This window comes from Hyperoodon ampullatus, assembly GCF_949752795.1.
Source record: "Hyperoodon ampullatus genome assembly, chromosome: 12".
Classification (NCBI taxonomy): Eukaryota; Metazoa; Chordata; class Mammalia; order Artiodactyla; family Ziphiidae; genus Hyperoodon; species Hyperoodon ampullatus.
The window spans coordinates 82,733,311-82,749,627 of record NC_136925.1 but is presented as its reverse complement, the minus strand read 5'-3'; the positions used below and the strand labels follow the sequence as shown (position 1 = coordinate 82,749,627).

The 16,317-nt window shown below is 39.3% G+C and overlaps 1 protein-coding gene and 1 pseudogene across 2 annotated transcripts in view; both read left to right on the top strand.

Moving 5' to 3' along the window:
- PRKN (parkin RBR E3 ubiquitin protein ligase) overlaps window positions 1-16,317 on the top strand; it is a gene marked incomplete at both ends in the record, with an annotated part of 1,053,566 nt that overhangs the window by 931,225 nt on the left and 106,024 nt on the right. The window lies entirely within an intron of this gene.
- On the top strand, window positions 10,314-12,390 carry LOC307061204 (long-chain-fatty-acid--CoA ligase 1-like; annotated as a pseudogene). The gene has a single exon. The product of its transcript is annotated as a long-chain-fatty-acid--CoA ligase 1-like (transcript).

The following is a 16,317-nucleotide window of genomic DNA, read 5'->3' as shown; positions in this document are numbered from 1 at the left end:
GATCCTTTGTATTTCTGCAGTGTCAGTTGGTACTTCTTCTTTTTCATTTCTGATTCTATTGATTTGAGTCTTTTCCGTTTTTTGCTTGATAAGTCTGGCTAATGGTTTATCAATTTTGCTTATCTTCTCAAAGAACCAGGTTTTAGTTTTATTGATCTTTGCTATTGTTTCTTTCATTTCTTTTTCATTTATTTCTGATCTGATCTTTATGATTTCTTTCCTTCTGCTAACTTTGGGGTTTTTTTGTTCTTCTTTCTCTAATTGCTTTAGGTGTAAGGCTAGGGTGTTTATTTGAGATGTTTCTTGTTTCTTAACGTAGGATTGTATTGCTATAAACTTCCCTCTTAGAACTGCTTTTGCTGCATCCCATAGGTTTTGGGTCATCGTGTTTTCATTGTCATTTGTTTCTAGATATTTTTTGATTTCCTCTTTGATTTCTTCAGTGACCTCTTGGGTATTAAGTAGTGTGTTGTTTAGCCTCCATGTGTTTGTATTTCTTCCAGATTTTTTCCTGTAATTGATATCTAGTCTCATAGCATTGTGGTCAGAAAAGATACTTGATAAGATTTCAATTTTCTTAAATTTACCAAGGCTTGATTTGTGACCCAAAATATGATCTATACTGGAGAATGTTCCATGAGCACTTGAGAAGAATGTGCATTCTGTTGTTTTTGGATGGAATGTCCTATAGATAGCAATTAAGTCCATCTTGTTTAATGTATCATTTAAAGCTTGTGTTTCCTTATTTATTTTCATTTTGGATGATCTGTCCATTGGTGAAAGGGTGGTGTTAAAGTCCCCTACTATGATTGTGTTACTGTAGATTTCCCCTTTAATGGCTGTTAGTATTTGCCTTATGTATTGAGGTGCTCCTATGTTAGGTGCATAAATATTTTCAATTGTTATATCTTCTTCTTGGATTGATCCCTTGATCATTATGTAGTGTCCTTCTTTGTCTCTTGTAATCATCTTTGTTTTAAAGTCTATTTTGTCTGCTATTAGAATTGCTACTCCAGCTTTCTTTTGTTTTCCATTTGCGTGGAATGTCTTTTTCCATCCCCTCACTTTCAGTCTGTATGTGTCCCTAGGTCTGAAGCTTCCATTTGGTTTTGTTTGCTTCAGTTTGTTCATTTATTTGGGGGTTTGGTTTTTTGGTTTTGTTTTTGTTTTGTTTGTTTGTTCTTTATATTCCACATATGTGAAATTATACAGTATTTGTCTTCATCCATCTCGTTTATTTCCCTTAGCATAGTAATACCCTCAGTATTCATCCATGTTTTTGCAAATGGCAAGATTTCAACGTCTTTGTGACTGAGCAGTATTCCACTGGGTGTGAGTGTGTATGTGTGTGTGCATGCATATATATACATATATATACACACATATACATATATATGTATGTATGCCACATTTTCTTTATCCATTCATCCATTGATGGGCACTTAGATTGTTTTCATACCTTGGCTTTGGTACTGATAAATAATGCTGCAGTGAACATAGGCATGCATATATCTTTTTGAATTAGTGTTTTTGTATTCTTTTGGATAAATACCCAGAAATGGGATAGCTGGGTCATATGGTAGCTCTACTCTTAATTTTTTGAGGAAGTTCCATACTGTTTTCCATGTGGCTGCACCAATTTACATTCCCACAATGTAGAAGAATTCCCTTTTCTCCACATCCTTGACAACACTTATTTTTTCCTTTTCAATAACAGCCATTCTAACAGGCATGAGGTGATATCTTACTGGTTTTAATTTACATTTCCCTAATAACTGGTGATGTTGAACATCTTTTCAAGTGCCTGTTGGCCATCTGCATGTCTTCTTTGGAAAAATGTCTATTCAGCTCTTCTGTCCATGTTTTAATCCAGTTGTTTCATTTTGTTGTTGTTGAGTTGTATGAGTTCTATATATATTTTGGATATTAGCCCCTTATGAGATGTATGATTTGCAAATATCTTCTCCAATTCAGTAGGTTTTCTTTTTGTTTTGTTGAAGGTTTCCTTTGCTGTGCAAAAACTTTTCAGTTTGATGTAGTCCCATTTGTTTAATTTTGCTTTTATTTCCCTTCCCTGAGGAGACATATCTAGAAGATATTGCTAAGACCAACGTCAAAGAGCATACTCCCTATGTTTTCTTCTAGCAGTTTTATGGTTTCAGGTCTTACATTCGAGTCTTTAATCCATTTTGAGTTGATTTTTGTGTATGGTGTGAGACAATGGTCTTTCTTTCTTTTTTTTTTTTTTTTTTTGCATGTATCTGTCCAGTTTTCCAAACACCATTTATTGAAGAGACTATCCTTTCTCTGCTGTATGTTCTTTGATCCTTTGTTGTAAATTCTTGTCCTTATACATGTGGGTTTATATCTCAGTTCTGTTCCATTGATCTATATATCTGTTTTTCTGCCAATACCATGCTGTTTTAATTACTATGTTTTGTAATATAGTTTAAAATCAGGGAGTGTGACACTTCCAGCTTTGTTGTTTTTTCTCAGAATTGTTTTGGCTATTTGGGGTCTTTTGTGGTTCCATATAAATTTTAGAATTTTTTGTTCTATTTCCGTGAAAAATGTCATTGGGATTTTGGTAAGGATTACATTGAATCTTTACGTTGCTTTAGGCAATATGGACATTTTAACTATGTTAATTCTAATCCCTGAGCACAGAATATATTTCCATTTATTTGTCTTCTTCAGTTTCTTTCAACTTACAGTTTTCAGTGTACAGGTCTTTCATCTCCTTGGTCAAATTTATTCCTAGGTTTTTAATTTTTTCTGTTGCTATTGTAAATGGGATTGTTTCCTTAATTTCTCCTTCTACACGCTCACTGTTAGCATATAGAAATGCAACAGATTTTTGTATGTTGATTTTGTGCCATACAACATGACTGAATTCATTTATTATTTCTAATAGTTTTTTTGGTGGAATGTTTAGGGTTTTGTATATATAAAATCATGTCATCCACAAATAGTGACAGTTTTACTTCTCCCTTTCCAATTTGGATGTCTTGTATTTCTTTTTCTTGCCTAACTGCTCTGGCTAGGACTTCCAATACTACGCTGAATAAGAGTAACAAGAGTGTGCATCCTTGTCTTGTTCCTGGTTTTAGAGGAATAGCTTTCAGCTTTTCACCACTGAGTATGATGTTAGCTCTGGGTTTGTCATATATGGCCTTTATTGTATTAAGGTATGTACCATCTAAACCCACTTTATTAAGAGTTTTTTTCATAAATGTGTGTTGAGTCTTGTCAAATGTCTTTTCTGCATCTATTGAGATGATCATAGTGTTTTTATCTCTCATTTTATTAATGTGATGTATCACACTGATTTTCAGATATTGAACCATTCTTGCATCCCTGGAATAAGTTCCACTTGATCATGGTGTATAATACTTTTAATGTGTTGTTGCTAATATTTTGTTGAGGATTTTTTTTTATCTATGTTCATAGGAAATATTGGCCTGTAATTTATTTTTTGTGTGTTGTCTTTATCTGGTTTTGGTATCAGGGTAGTGTTGCCCTTGTGAGTTAGAAAGTGTTCACTCCTTTTCAATTTTTTGGAAGAGTTTGAGAAAGATAGTTATTAAATCTCCTTTGAAAGTTTGGTAGAATTTGCTTGTAAAGCCATCTGGTCCTAGACTTTTGTTTTGGGGGGAAGTTTTGGATTATAGTTTCAATCTTTGTCCTAGTAATCAGTCTATTCAGATTTTCTGTTCTTTGATGACTTAGCCTTGGAAGGTTGTATGTTTCTAAGAATTTGTCCATTTCTTCTACGTTGTCCAATTCATTGGCGTATTGCCATTTGTAATACTTTCTTATAATCCTTTGTATTTCTGTGGTATCCATTGTTATCTCCTTTCATTTCTTATTTTATTTATCAGAGTCTTCTCTCTTTTTTCTTAGTGAATGTGTCTAGCTAAAAGTTTTTCAATTTTGATTATCTTTTCAAAGAACCAGCTATGATTTTATTGATCTTTTCTATTGTCTTTTTCATCTATTTCCACTCTAATCTCCTTTCTACTTCTTTACTGACTTTGGGCTTCCTTTGTCTTTCTTTTTCTAGTTCCTTTAGGTGTAAGGGTAAATTGTTTATTTGAGATTTTTTTGTTTCTTGAGGTAGGCCTGTATAAACTCCCCTCTTAGTACTGCTTTTCCTGCATCCCATAGATTTTATGTTAAATTTTCATTTTCATTTGTCTTCAGGTAATGTTTGTTTCTCCTTTGATTTCTTCATTGACCCAATAGTTGTTCAGAAGAATGTTGTTTGGTTGCCACATATTTGTGATTTTTTCTAGATTTCTACTTGTAGTTGATTTCTAGCTTCATACCATTGTGATCAGAAAAGATGACTGATATGATTTCAGTCTTCTTAAGTTTATTGAGACTTGTTTTGTATCCCAACATATGGTCTAACTTTGAGAAGGTTTCATGTGCATTTGAGAAAAATGTGTATTCTGCTGCATTTGGATAGAATGTTCTGTACAAATCTATCAACTCCATCTGATCTAAAGTTTTATTAAAAGCTACTCTTCCCTTGTTGACTTTCTATTTGGCTGATCCATCCACTGATGTAGTGGGGATTAAAGTCCCCTACTATTTTTGTGTTGCTGTAAATTTCTCCCTTTGTGTCTGTTAATAATTGTTTTAAATATTTTGGTGCTCCTATGTTAGGTGCATATATATTAATATTTGTTATGTCTCCTTGATGGATTGGCCCCTTTATCATTATATCCTGTCCATCTTTGTCTCTTGTTATCTTTTAGGCTGGAAGTCTACTTTGTCTGATATGAGTATGGCTACACCAGCTTTCTTTTGGCTGCCATTTGCTTGGAGTATCATCTTCCATCTCTTCAATTTGAGTCTATGTTTGTCTTTAGAGCTCAGGTGTGTCTGCTGGAGGAAGTATATACTTGGGTCTTGTTTTTTAATGCAGCCAGCCATTCTGTGTCTTTTGACTGGTAAATTCAGTCCAATCATTGAGGTGATTATTGATAGATGAGGACTTAGTACTGCAGTTTTATCATTTGTTTTCTGGTTCCACTATAGCTCCATTGCTTCTCTTTCCTTGTTTTTATGTCTGCCATTTTGGGTTGGTGGTTTTCTAAAATGTCTTCCTCCACTTCCTCTTTTTTCGTTTTGTGTCTCTGTTCTAGATTTAGGTTTATGGTAACCATGAGCTTTGTATAAAACTTCTCATAGATAAAACAGTCCTTTTCTGCTAATAGCATCTTATCTTCATTTATCTATGTGGGTTCTGCTTTTTTCATCTTCCCCTTTTGTGTTTTAGTTATCTCAAATTGTCCTTTTTTATATTGTGAGTTTGTTACCAAACTGAAGTAGCTATAGTTATTTTTTTCTGCTTTTTTTCCCCATTAGCCTTTATGTTATAATAAAGTGTTTTTAAAAAACCCATTCTGATAAAGAGTTGCAGTGTTCTGATTCTGCGTGTCTATTTATCACCTTACTCAAAGTTTTGCATATTTTGCCATTTTGTTTCTGCTAGAAGAGCTCCTTTCAACATTTCTTGTAAGACAGGTATAGTTTTGATGAACTCCCTCAGCTTTGTTTGTCTGGGAAAGTCTTTATTTCTCCTTCATATCAGAATGATAACTCTGCTGGGTAGAGTATTCTTGGCTGACAGTTTGTAATCTTTCAGTGTTTTGAGAATGTCATTCCATTCTCTCCTGGTCTATAGCATTTCTGCTGAGAAATCTACTGATAGCCTACTGGGGGTTCCTTTGTAGGTTAACCTTCTTTTTGTCCTGGCTGCCTTTAAAATTCTTTCTTTCCCACTGACTTTTGATAGTTTTAATATACTGTGTTTTGGAGGTCTTTTGTGTTGAGGTAATTAGGTGTTTTCTCAGCTTCATGAACTTGTATATCCAGTTCCTTCCCCATATTTGTGAAGTTCTCAGCTATTATTTCTTTAAATAAACTCTCTGCTCTCTTTTCACTCTCTTCTCCTTCTGGAATACCTGTTACCTTAATCTTCTCCTTCCCAAAAGAGTCAGATAACTCTCATAGAATTTTCTCATCTTTTTATGTCTTATTTCTTCCCTCTTCTACTTGTATCATTTCTATCTATCTATCTTCACGCTCACGAATTCTCTCTTCCGTCTTGTCTGATCTGTTTCCGATGCTTTCTAAATTATTCTTCATCGTGTTTATTGCCTTCTGCAGCTCCAGAATTTCTGTTTAGTCCTTTTTAGAGTTTCAGTCTCTTTGTTGAGGTATTCCTTCTGTTCATTAATTTTATTTCTGAGCTCATTTTACTGCCTTTCTGAGTTTTCTTGTAGCTTGTTGAGTTTTTTTGTGACAGCTATTTTAAATTCTCTATCAGTTAGATTGAAATGTTCTGTAGTTTTAAGTTTGGTTTCTAAAGAATTGTCATTTTCTCTTTGTTGTACAGTGTTACTATGGTTCTTCATGGTGCTTGATAAGCCAGCACATGTGAAGTAGGGGACAGCTTTCTACTCCATTCTAACTATTCAACAGGTCAGAAATTAGAGGCCTTTCTTTTGTCATCCAGTAGTTGGCGACATATCACAAGTTTTTAGTTTCTCTTACCTGCGCTGCCTTTGGATATATTTGAAAGTCAGCATTTTCCACCCTTCACTGCCTCTGTCAGAGGTGTCACCCCTTACCCTCTATTGCTTCTTGCGCCTCCAGGGTCATTGGTGCCTTGCAGCTGTTGGTGTCAATGGTGCTGCTACCTGGAGCACTGGGACGGTGGGCTCTTCCACCATGTGCAGCATCCCCTGAGTTGCATCGGGAGCGGGCCAGCCAGGAGCACGCAGGCACCTCTGCCATGTCCAGGGTTGTAAGATTTGTGGGCTCCACTACTACAGGTGGGGTGAGCAGGGAGCCAGAGTTGTGGGTACCTCCATGGCTGGAGGGATGGGGGTCCCAGGCCCTACTGCTGCTGCTGCCTGGTTACCTGTGGCCATGGGCACTGCTGTGGCCAGGGGGCTGGCGTTGTGTGCATTCCCTCCTCTGCTGGCCAGGTTTTCTGGGGCCGTGGGCTCAGCTACTGCAGCTACAGGACCAGAATTGCAGGCACTGCCTCTGCTATTGCACCTGTACCACCTCTTCTCTGCATTCCGGTCCATCCTCCTTTAGATGCTCAGAAATATGCAATCATTTGGCACCCTGGTGTGCTCGGTAGAGGCACCTTTGTTGAGCTGTGGATGTTCTACTGGTTGCAGATTAAAGGGGGGACACAAAGAGAGTAGCTCACTGCGCCCTGATGCTATCACCACCCCCCAGCTTTACAGTGTTTGCTGTTATAAGCAATGTCATGAGAAATATTCTCATGCATAAAGCTCTTTGTATTTACCTGCTTACTTTCTTAGAATACATTAACAGAGGTAAAATTGTATTGCTGCTTATTAAAGATTATTCTAAATTTTTATTGTTAATGACTATATAACACTGTATTAGTATAGCTACATAAAGCTTATTTACTTGCTTATTTGATAAACCATTCAGAATTTTTTGGAGAGGCCACTTACCAGCTATTTTGGGAGTAACTGAAATACTTTCAAAAGTATTTTGTAAGTTAATTATTAGTATAATAATGCTCAATAGTAATTATTAATATTACTTATAGCCTATTATTTGTGTTATTTTATTAATAAACAATAATAATAAAATTATACAACTGCCATATGTTAATTTCACATTCCAGTGAACATGGTACTATAGGAGAGACATAATGTATATGAATAAGCAGCATGTAATTCTGGAATTATAGAGTGAGAAGTGGTGACAGGCACACATCTTATTTTGCCCAAAACAGGCTGGTGTTTATGCCTATTCTGGAGTCTCTGCTATTACGCTCCCTTTCATTCTCAGAATTGTACTGTTAAACAACAAATCATATGGCCATCCTACTTGTGAGTAAATTAACCATGTCCCACACCTTCGAAAATGTGTCCTTAATCTATCCATCAATATTGTCATTTCTTTGTCTTCAGAAGAGCTAAGATAGAACACATTGTAATTTATCTTTGTTAATTAGTTCAGGTTGCTGTGATACAGCTCAAGTACAATCAATTACTCCTTTATGCCTTACACAGATCTGTCAGTTTAAGGCTGCTTTTCATATCATTCTTTCTTGCTTTAGAGGCTCGTCACCATCTTCTACCTCCACATCTGATCCAGGCAGAAGGATGGCAGTGCATGCCCTTCCCTCCCAGATTGCACTGGAGAGCAAAGGAGTTGCATAAACATGCTTCAGAGAACTTGAGCCATTATCAGGATAGTTCTCAGATTAGTGATGCTTATGCATTCTAATGACTCATATTAGAATGCTTATGCATTCTAATGACTCATATTCTCTCATTTGTCATACAGAAAAATAAAAATGATTTTTTTAAAGAATTCTATATAAAAGCAATTTATCCTTTCACATTTTCTATGATCATTCCCCAAGTAAAGTCAGATAGGTAAATTTGTTCTACTCTGCTGCAGACAAATGAAAGGAAGACCATCTTCATAACCTTTATTCGTTAACCATGGACTAAATAAAATCTCCAACCATTTCTTCATCACCAATACAAGCAGCTATTAGCCTGCAAGAAGTGTCACTTAATGTTTTTAACATGTTTAAAAGCAAAATAATGTCTTTTTGAAATGCTTGGTAGGAAATTCCGCAAGAACAACGTTCTCTAATAATTAACCACACTGGTGAGTTAAAGGCCTTTGGCTTTTCCTCAGGATACCTCACCACCCAACATCATCCAAGTCAACTAACAGACATAATGCTCACTTCCTTGCCGGTCTTACTGCCTAATTAGTACCGCATGTGTTGGTTTGCATCAAAGCCATTTCACCTCGGCTCACTCACCAGTTATTCTGTTAGCAATTCCTACAGGCTGGCTCTTGATTTCCATTCCTTTCCTTTTCATGCCAGATAACTTCTTCACAGAGGGAGTGAGACAGTGAAGCGTGGTCTCATTTCATTGTAATTATGGAATGTCCCAGTTAGGGCCAAAGAGAATGGAAATTTCACACTAATTCCAGCTCATCTCTGGTGTTAAGAAATTGATCGCTGAGTGACTGAATTACAAGTGCCAGGGAAGCCATCAGTGGGATCTTCTGCCCCCCAGCAGCCTCGACATCCCTACAGCTGTCCTTTCCCCGGCAGCCATTTTCAATGGCCTTTCTAACCACAGTCATCAACAGTGGGGAACCCTCAATAACATCTTATGCTTTTAGAAAATTTTTAACATGAGTTGGAAACATAAATATTTGGATTTTCTCAGGATAAAGCATTTTAAGTGTTTGGGTTCTATATTTGAGCTGGGGTCTCTTTGAAAACATATCCCAATGCTAGTTGTAAATTGTGACCTCACAAAGAAGACCTTAGAGGGGAAAATTACTAAATACAGCTAAATTCTTTAAACTATGAATTTCCAAAGATGTGTCAGAAGCAGCGACTTTTCTTTAGAATCTTATTTTTTAATATAAAATATCAAACTCCTAGTAACGAAGTTCTTAGTTATTTTTTTCCATGGACCCCTTTGTCAGTTTGATAAAAAACTCTAGACATTATCTTTGAACAATATTTTCTAAAGGCATAGGATTAAACACATAAAATTCAAAAGAAATCCAGTTATCAAAATAATAAAATCAAGTCTGTGATTTGGCATTTGTGCTTCTTTACCGATGCATTAAAATGACACTTCAATACATTTAAGTATAGGAAAGTTAAAATTAAATCTTACTGCTTAGGCCTTTCTCACCTTCTGAGATGGCCCCCACTCTGTCTGTGGAGTGTGTTTCTCCCAAGGCTGCTCTCACCTTCTGAGATGGCCCACACTGTCTGTGGAATGTGTTTCTCTCTAAATAAATCCACTTCTTACCTATCACTTTGTCTCTCACTGAATACTTTCTGCGATGAGACATCAAGAACCTGAGCTTCATTAAGTCCTGAAACCAGGTAATACATCCAAGAAAGAGTCATCCACTGAGTTTTTTCCCCTCGTTCATCTCCCTTCATCCAAACTGAGGAAAAGAGACAGCCACCTGGCAAAGGTCTAGTCCAAGGTGCCTTTGAAATGTTCTGCTGAAGCTCCTCTGGTTCCCCAGCATTCCTGTTAGAAGATAAGCCGTCTCCTGCTAGAGAGGCGTTTGGAAGAAAGTAGAAAAGAGGTTTGAGACTGGATTCCTACTTCTCCACGAGTCACAAAATGGAATCCCCAACCATGGAGTCTGGAACTTTCATTTAATGAGAAGACTGAGGCCATAAGATGGCAATCCTTGTGACGCCCTTCTAAGATATCGGCATAGGGCGCCACCAACCCAGGACGATGCAAGACCACGAGCTGTTCCAGTACTTTAGGATGCCAGAGATGGTTGACTTTCGGCAGTACGTGTGCACCCTTCCAACCAACACACTCATGGGCTTCGGTGCGTTCGTGGCGCTCACCACCTTCTGGTACACCACGCAGCTGCAGGCCCTGAAGCCACCATGCGACCTGGCCATGCAGTCAGTGGAGGTGGCAGGCAGTGACAGTGCCCGGAGATCCGTGCTCCTGGACAGTGACAAGCCCTTGGTGTATTTCTACGATGACATCAGAATGTTATATGAAGGTTTCCAGAGGGGCATGCAGGTGTCAAATAACGGCCCTTGTTTAGGCTCTCGGAAGCCAGACCAACCCTATGAATGGCTTTCATACAAACAGGTTGCAGAAATGTTGGAGTGTGTGGGCTCGGCACTGCTCCACAAGGGCTTCAAGGGAGCCCCAGATCAGTTCATCAACCTCTTTTCTCAGAACAGACCTGAGTGGGTGATCATTGAACAGGGATGCTTTACTTATTCGATGGTGATTGTTCCCCTCTACGATACCCTCGGAACTGCAGCAGTCACCTTGATCATCAACAAAGCTGAACTCTCTCTGGTTTTTGTGGGCAAGCCAGAGAAGGCCAACCTCTTATTAGAAGCTGTAGAAAATAAATTAACAGCATGCCTTAAAACTATTGTTCTCATGGACTCCTACGGCAGTGATGGGTCGGAACAAGGAGATCATCAGCATGAAGGCGATGGAGGACCTGGGAAGAGCCCACAGACGGAAGCCCAAGCCTCCAGCACCTGAAGATGTTGCAATAATTTGCTTCACAAGTGGAACTACAGGAAACCCCAAAGGAGCACTGATCACCCATGGAAATGCAGTCAGCGATTGTTCAGCATTTGTGAAAATGACAGAGTACATTCATTACTTCCTCAGATGATACTTTGATCTCTTTCTTGCCTCTCGTCCACGTGTTTGAAAAAGTTGTAGAGTGTGTGATGCTGTGTCACGGAGCTAAAATAGGATTTTTCCAAGGAGATAGCAGGTTGCTTATGGATGATCTCAAGGCATTTCAACCCACCATCTTCCCTGTGGTCCCCAGACTGCTGAACTGGATGTTTGACTGACTTTTTCCTCAGGCAAACACCATGCCGAAGCGATGACTGTTGGACTTTGCCTCCAAGAGGGAAGAAGCCAAGCTTCGCAGTGGCATCATTAGAAACAACAGCCTGTGGGATAAGTTGACCATCCATAAAATAAGAGTCGAGCCTGGGAGGAAAAGTGAGGCTGATGATCACAGGAGCAGTGCCCATGTCCGCCACCGTGCTGACCTTCCTGAGAGACTTGCTGGGCTGCCAGTTCTACGAAGGCTACAGACAGACTGAGTGCACCACCGGGTGCTGCCTGACTGTGCCTAGGGACTGGACCACAGGCCATGTTGGTGCCCCAATGCCTTGCAACATTGTAAAGCTTGTCGATGTGGAAGAAATGAATTACATGGCTGCCAAGGGTGAGGGCAAGGTGTGTGTGCAAGGGGCTAATGTATTTCAAGACTACTTAAAGGACCCAGCAAACACAGCAGAAGCTCTGGATAAAGACGGCTGGTTGCACACAGGGGACATTGGAAAGTAGTTGTCAAATGGCACCTTGAAGATCATTGACAGGAAAAAGCACATCTTTAAACTGGCACAAGGAGAGTACATAGCTCTGGAGAAGATCGAAAACATCTACCAGTGAAGTGAACCTGTCGCTCAGGTGTTCGTCCACGGAGAGAACTTGCAGGCATTTCTCATAGTAATTGTGGTACCAGACATTGAGATGCTAGGTCCCTGGGCCCAGAAGAGAGGCTTTGAAGGCCCCTTTGAAGAACTGTGCAGAAACAAGGACGTCAAAAAAGCTATTCTAGAAGACATGGTGAGACTTGGGAAGGATTCTGGGCCTAAAACCATTTGAACAGGTCCTTTGACCTGTTTCCACCCTGAATTATTCTGTCAACAATGGCCTTCTGACCCCAACAATGAAGGCTAAAAGGCCAGAGCTTTGGAATTATTTCAGGTCACAGATCCTTGAACTTTGTTCCACCATCAAAATCTAATGCGAGGAAGGAAGCTGGGAAGAGGCCGCACGCCTCCGCGGTCTTCTTCCGCCCGTAGCCTCAGTGGGTAGTTTTGACAACAGCAAGTAGGGAAGGAGCATCTTTGTCTGCCTCGTGCATTCAGATTCTCATCATAGGAAGCTTAGAGGGAATGGTTTATGGTCATATGCCTTATGGTCACCTTGCATTGCAGACTGTGTTCACGGTGATACACAGTTTCCAAAATGAGCCTTAAAAAAACTGTAAAGGGGAAACTATAAATGTGCTAAGTTATTTACGACTTCCTCAGTTTAAAAGGAGGGTGAAAACTTGTCTCTCTGTTTTGCTAACCAAGTGGTTAGGACTTTGCTAGGTCTGGGATGTCTGCCACTTGCTGCAAATTCTGCAGGTGTCTGCTGCTCCGAAGAGTACCATGTACTGGAGTGAACCATCCCTTATAAACAAGAACTGCCCCAGCTGCAGGAGGTCACAAGTGGACCAGAGGTTTTTTTTTTTTTTTGATCCCTGCCACCTTCCCCTCCCCATCTCACACCACCCTTCTGATTAACCCCTGTTATTCCTGTCAGAGCAGAAGGTTAGCAGTGAAGCCGAGGACAGACCTAGCTCAGAACAACGCAGGTAAAGATGGATGGCCGCTCACCACTGCGGGTGGATTCTGGTGCCCAGAGAGCAGTATATTCTCTGACCCTCTTCTCCAGACCCGATTCCCTCCCTCCATCCCTTCCCAGGGGTTATTTTAAAAACTGTCTTAGACTCTGCAGTGAAGACAAGCATTTCAACAAGGAAACAATTACCTGGATCAACCATGTTCAACTGTGACACCTGAATAACTGTACACTTTACCTTCACTGAACTCGTCGCTCTGCTCTGTCTGTGATGGTTTTGGAGTTTTTTTAACATCTTTATTGGAGTATAATTGCTTAACACTGTTATGCTATGACGAAGTGAATCAGCTATACATATACATATATCCCCATATCCCCTCCCTCTTGCGTCTCCCTCCCACCCTCTCCATCCCAACCCTACAGGTGGTCGCAAAGCACCGAGCTGATCTCCCTGTGCCATGCAGCTGCTTCCCACTAGCCATCTATTTTATATTTGGTAGTGTATATATGTCAATACTACTCGCCCACTTCGTCCGAGCCCACCCTTCCCCCTCCCCATGTCCCCAAGACCACTCTCCACGTCTGTGACTTTATTCCTGTCCTGCCCCTAGGTTCATCAGAACCTTTTTTTTTTTTTAGATTCCATATATATGTGTTAGCATACATATGTGTTTCACTTTCTGACTTACTTCACTCTGTATGACAGACTCTAGGTCCATCCACCTCACTACAAATAACTCAATTTCATTTCTTTTTATGGCTGAGTAATATTCTGTTGTATATATGTACCACATCTTCTTTATACCTTCATCTGTCGATGGACACTTAGGTTGCTTCCATGTCCTGGCTATTGTAAAAATAGTGCTGCAATGAACATTGTGATACATGACTCTTTTTGAAATATGGTTTTCTCAGGGTATATGCCCAGTAGAGGGATTGCTGGGTCATATGGTAGTTCTATTTTTAGGCTTTTAAGGAACATCCAGGCTGTTCTCCACAGTGGCTGTATCAATTTACATTCCCACCAACAGTGCAAGAGTGTTCCCCTTTCTCCGCACCCTCTCCAGCATTTGCTCTTTGTATATTTTTTGATGATGGCCATTCTGACCGGTTTGAGGAGATACCTCATTCTAGCTTTGATTTGCAGTTCTTTAATGATTAGTGATGTTGAGCATCCTTTAATGTGTCTGTTGGCAAATCCATCTTCTTTGGAGAAACATCTGTTTAGGTCTTCTGCCATTTTTGGATTGAGCTGTTTGTTTTTTGATATTGAGCTGCATGAGCTGCTTGTAAATTTTGGAGATTAATCCTTTGTCAGTTGCTTCATTTGCAAATATTTTCTCCCATTCTGAGGGTTGTCCTTTCATCTTTTTTATAGTTTCCTTTGCTCTGCAAAAGCTTTTAAGTATCATTAGGTCCCATTTGTTTATTTTTGTTTTGTTTTGTTTTTTTTTTTTGCGGTATGCGGGCCTCTCACTGCTGTGGCCTCTCCCGCCGTGGAGCACAGGCTCCGGACGCGCAGGCCCAGCGGCCATGGCTCACGGGCGCAGCCGCTCCGCGGCATGTGGGATCCTCCCGGACCGGGGCCCGAACCCGCGTCCCCTGCATCGGCAGGCGGACTCCCAACCACTGCGCCACCAGGGAAGCCCTATTTTTGTTTTTGTTTCCATTTCTCTAGGAAGTGGGTCAAAAAGGATCTTGCTGTGATTTATGTCATAGAGTGTTTGTTTGGCCTATGTTTTCCTCTAAGAGTTTTATAGTGTCTGGCCTTAAATGTGGGTTTTTAATCCATTTTGAGTTAATTTGTGTGTATAGTGTTAGGAATTGTTCTAATTTCATTCTTTTTCATGTAGCTGTCCAGTTTTCCCAGCACCAGTTATTGAAGAGGCTGTCTTTTCTCCATTGTATACTCTTGCCTCCTTTATCAAAGATAAGGTGACCATATGTGTGTGGGTTTATCTCTGGGCTTTCTATCCTGTTCCATTAATCTATATATCTGTTTCTTTGCCAGTACCATACTGTCTTGATTACTGTAGCTTTGTAGTACAGTCTGAAGTGAGGGAGCCTGATTCCTCCACCTCCGTTTTTCTTTCTCAAGATTGCTTTGGCTTTTTGGGGTCTTTTGTGTTTCCATACAAATTGTGAAATTTTTTGTTCTAGTTCTGTGAAAAATGCCAATGGTAGTTTGATAGGGATTGCATTGAATCTGTAGATTGCTTTGGGTAGTATAGTCATTTTCACAATGTTGATTCTTCTAATCCAAGAGCATGGTATATCTCTCCATCTGTTTGTATCATCTTTAATTTCTTTCATCAGTGTCTTATACTTTTCTGCATACAGGTCTTTTGTCTCCTTAGGTAGGTTTATTCCTAGGTATTTTATTCTTTTTGTTGCAGTGGTAAATGGGAGTGTTTTCTTAATTTCTGTTTCAGATTTTTCATCATTAGTGTACAGGAATGCAAGAGATTTCTGTGTGTTAATTTTGTATCTACTACTCTACCAAATTCATTGATTAGGCTCTAGTAGTTTTCTGATAGCATCTTTAGCATTCTCTATGTATGGTATCATGTCATCTGCAAACAGTGACAGTTTTACTTCTTCTTTTCTGATTTGGATTCCTTTTATTTCTTTTTCTTCTCTGATTGCTGTGGCTAAAACTTCCAAAACTATGCTGAATAATAGTGGTGAGAGTGGGCAACCTTGTCTTGTTCCTGATCTTAGAGGAAATGGTTTCAGTTTTCCACCATTGAGAATGATGTTGGCTCTGGGTTTGTCATATATGGCCTTTATTATGTTGAGGTAGGTTCCCTCTATGCCTACTTTCTGGAGAGTTTTTATCATAAATGGGTGTTGAATTTTGTCAAAAGCTTTTTCTGCATCTATTGAGATTATCATATGGTTTTTATCCTTCAATTTGTTAATATGGTATATCACATTGATTGATTTGCATATATTGAAGAATCCTTGCATTCCTGGGATAAACTCCACTTGATCATGATGTATGATCCTTTTCATGTGCTGTTGGGATCCTTTTAATGTGCTGTTGGATTCTGTTTGCTAGTGTTTTGTTGAGGATTTTTGCATCTATGTTCATCAGAGATATTGACCTGTAGTTTTCTTTTTTTGTGACATCTTTCTCTGGTTTTGGTATCAGGGTGATGGTGGCCTCACAGAATGTGTTTGGGAGTGTTCCTCCCTCTGCTATATTTTGGAAGAGTTTGAGAAGGATAGGTGTTAGCTCTTCTCTAAATGTTTGATAGAATTTGCCTGTGAAGCCATCTGGTCCTGGGCTTTTGTTTGTTGCAAGATTTTTAACCACAGT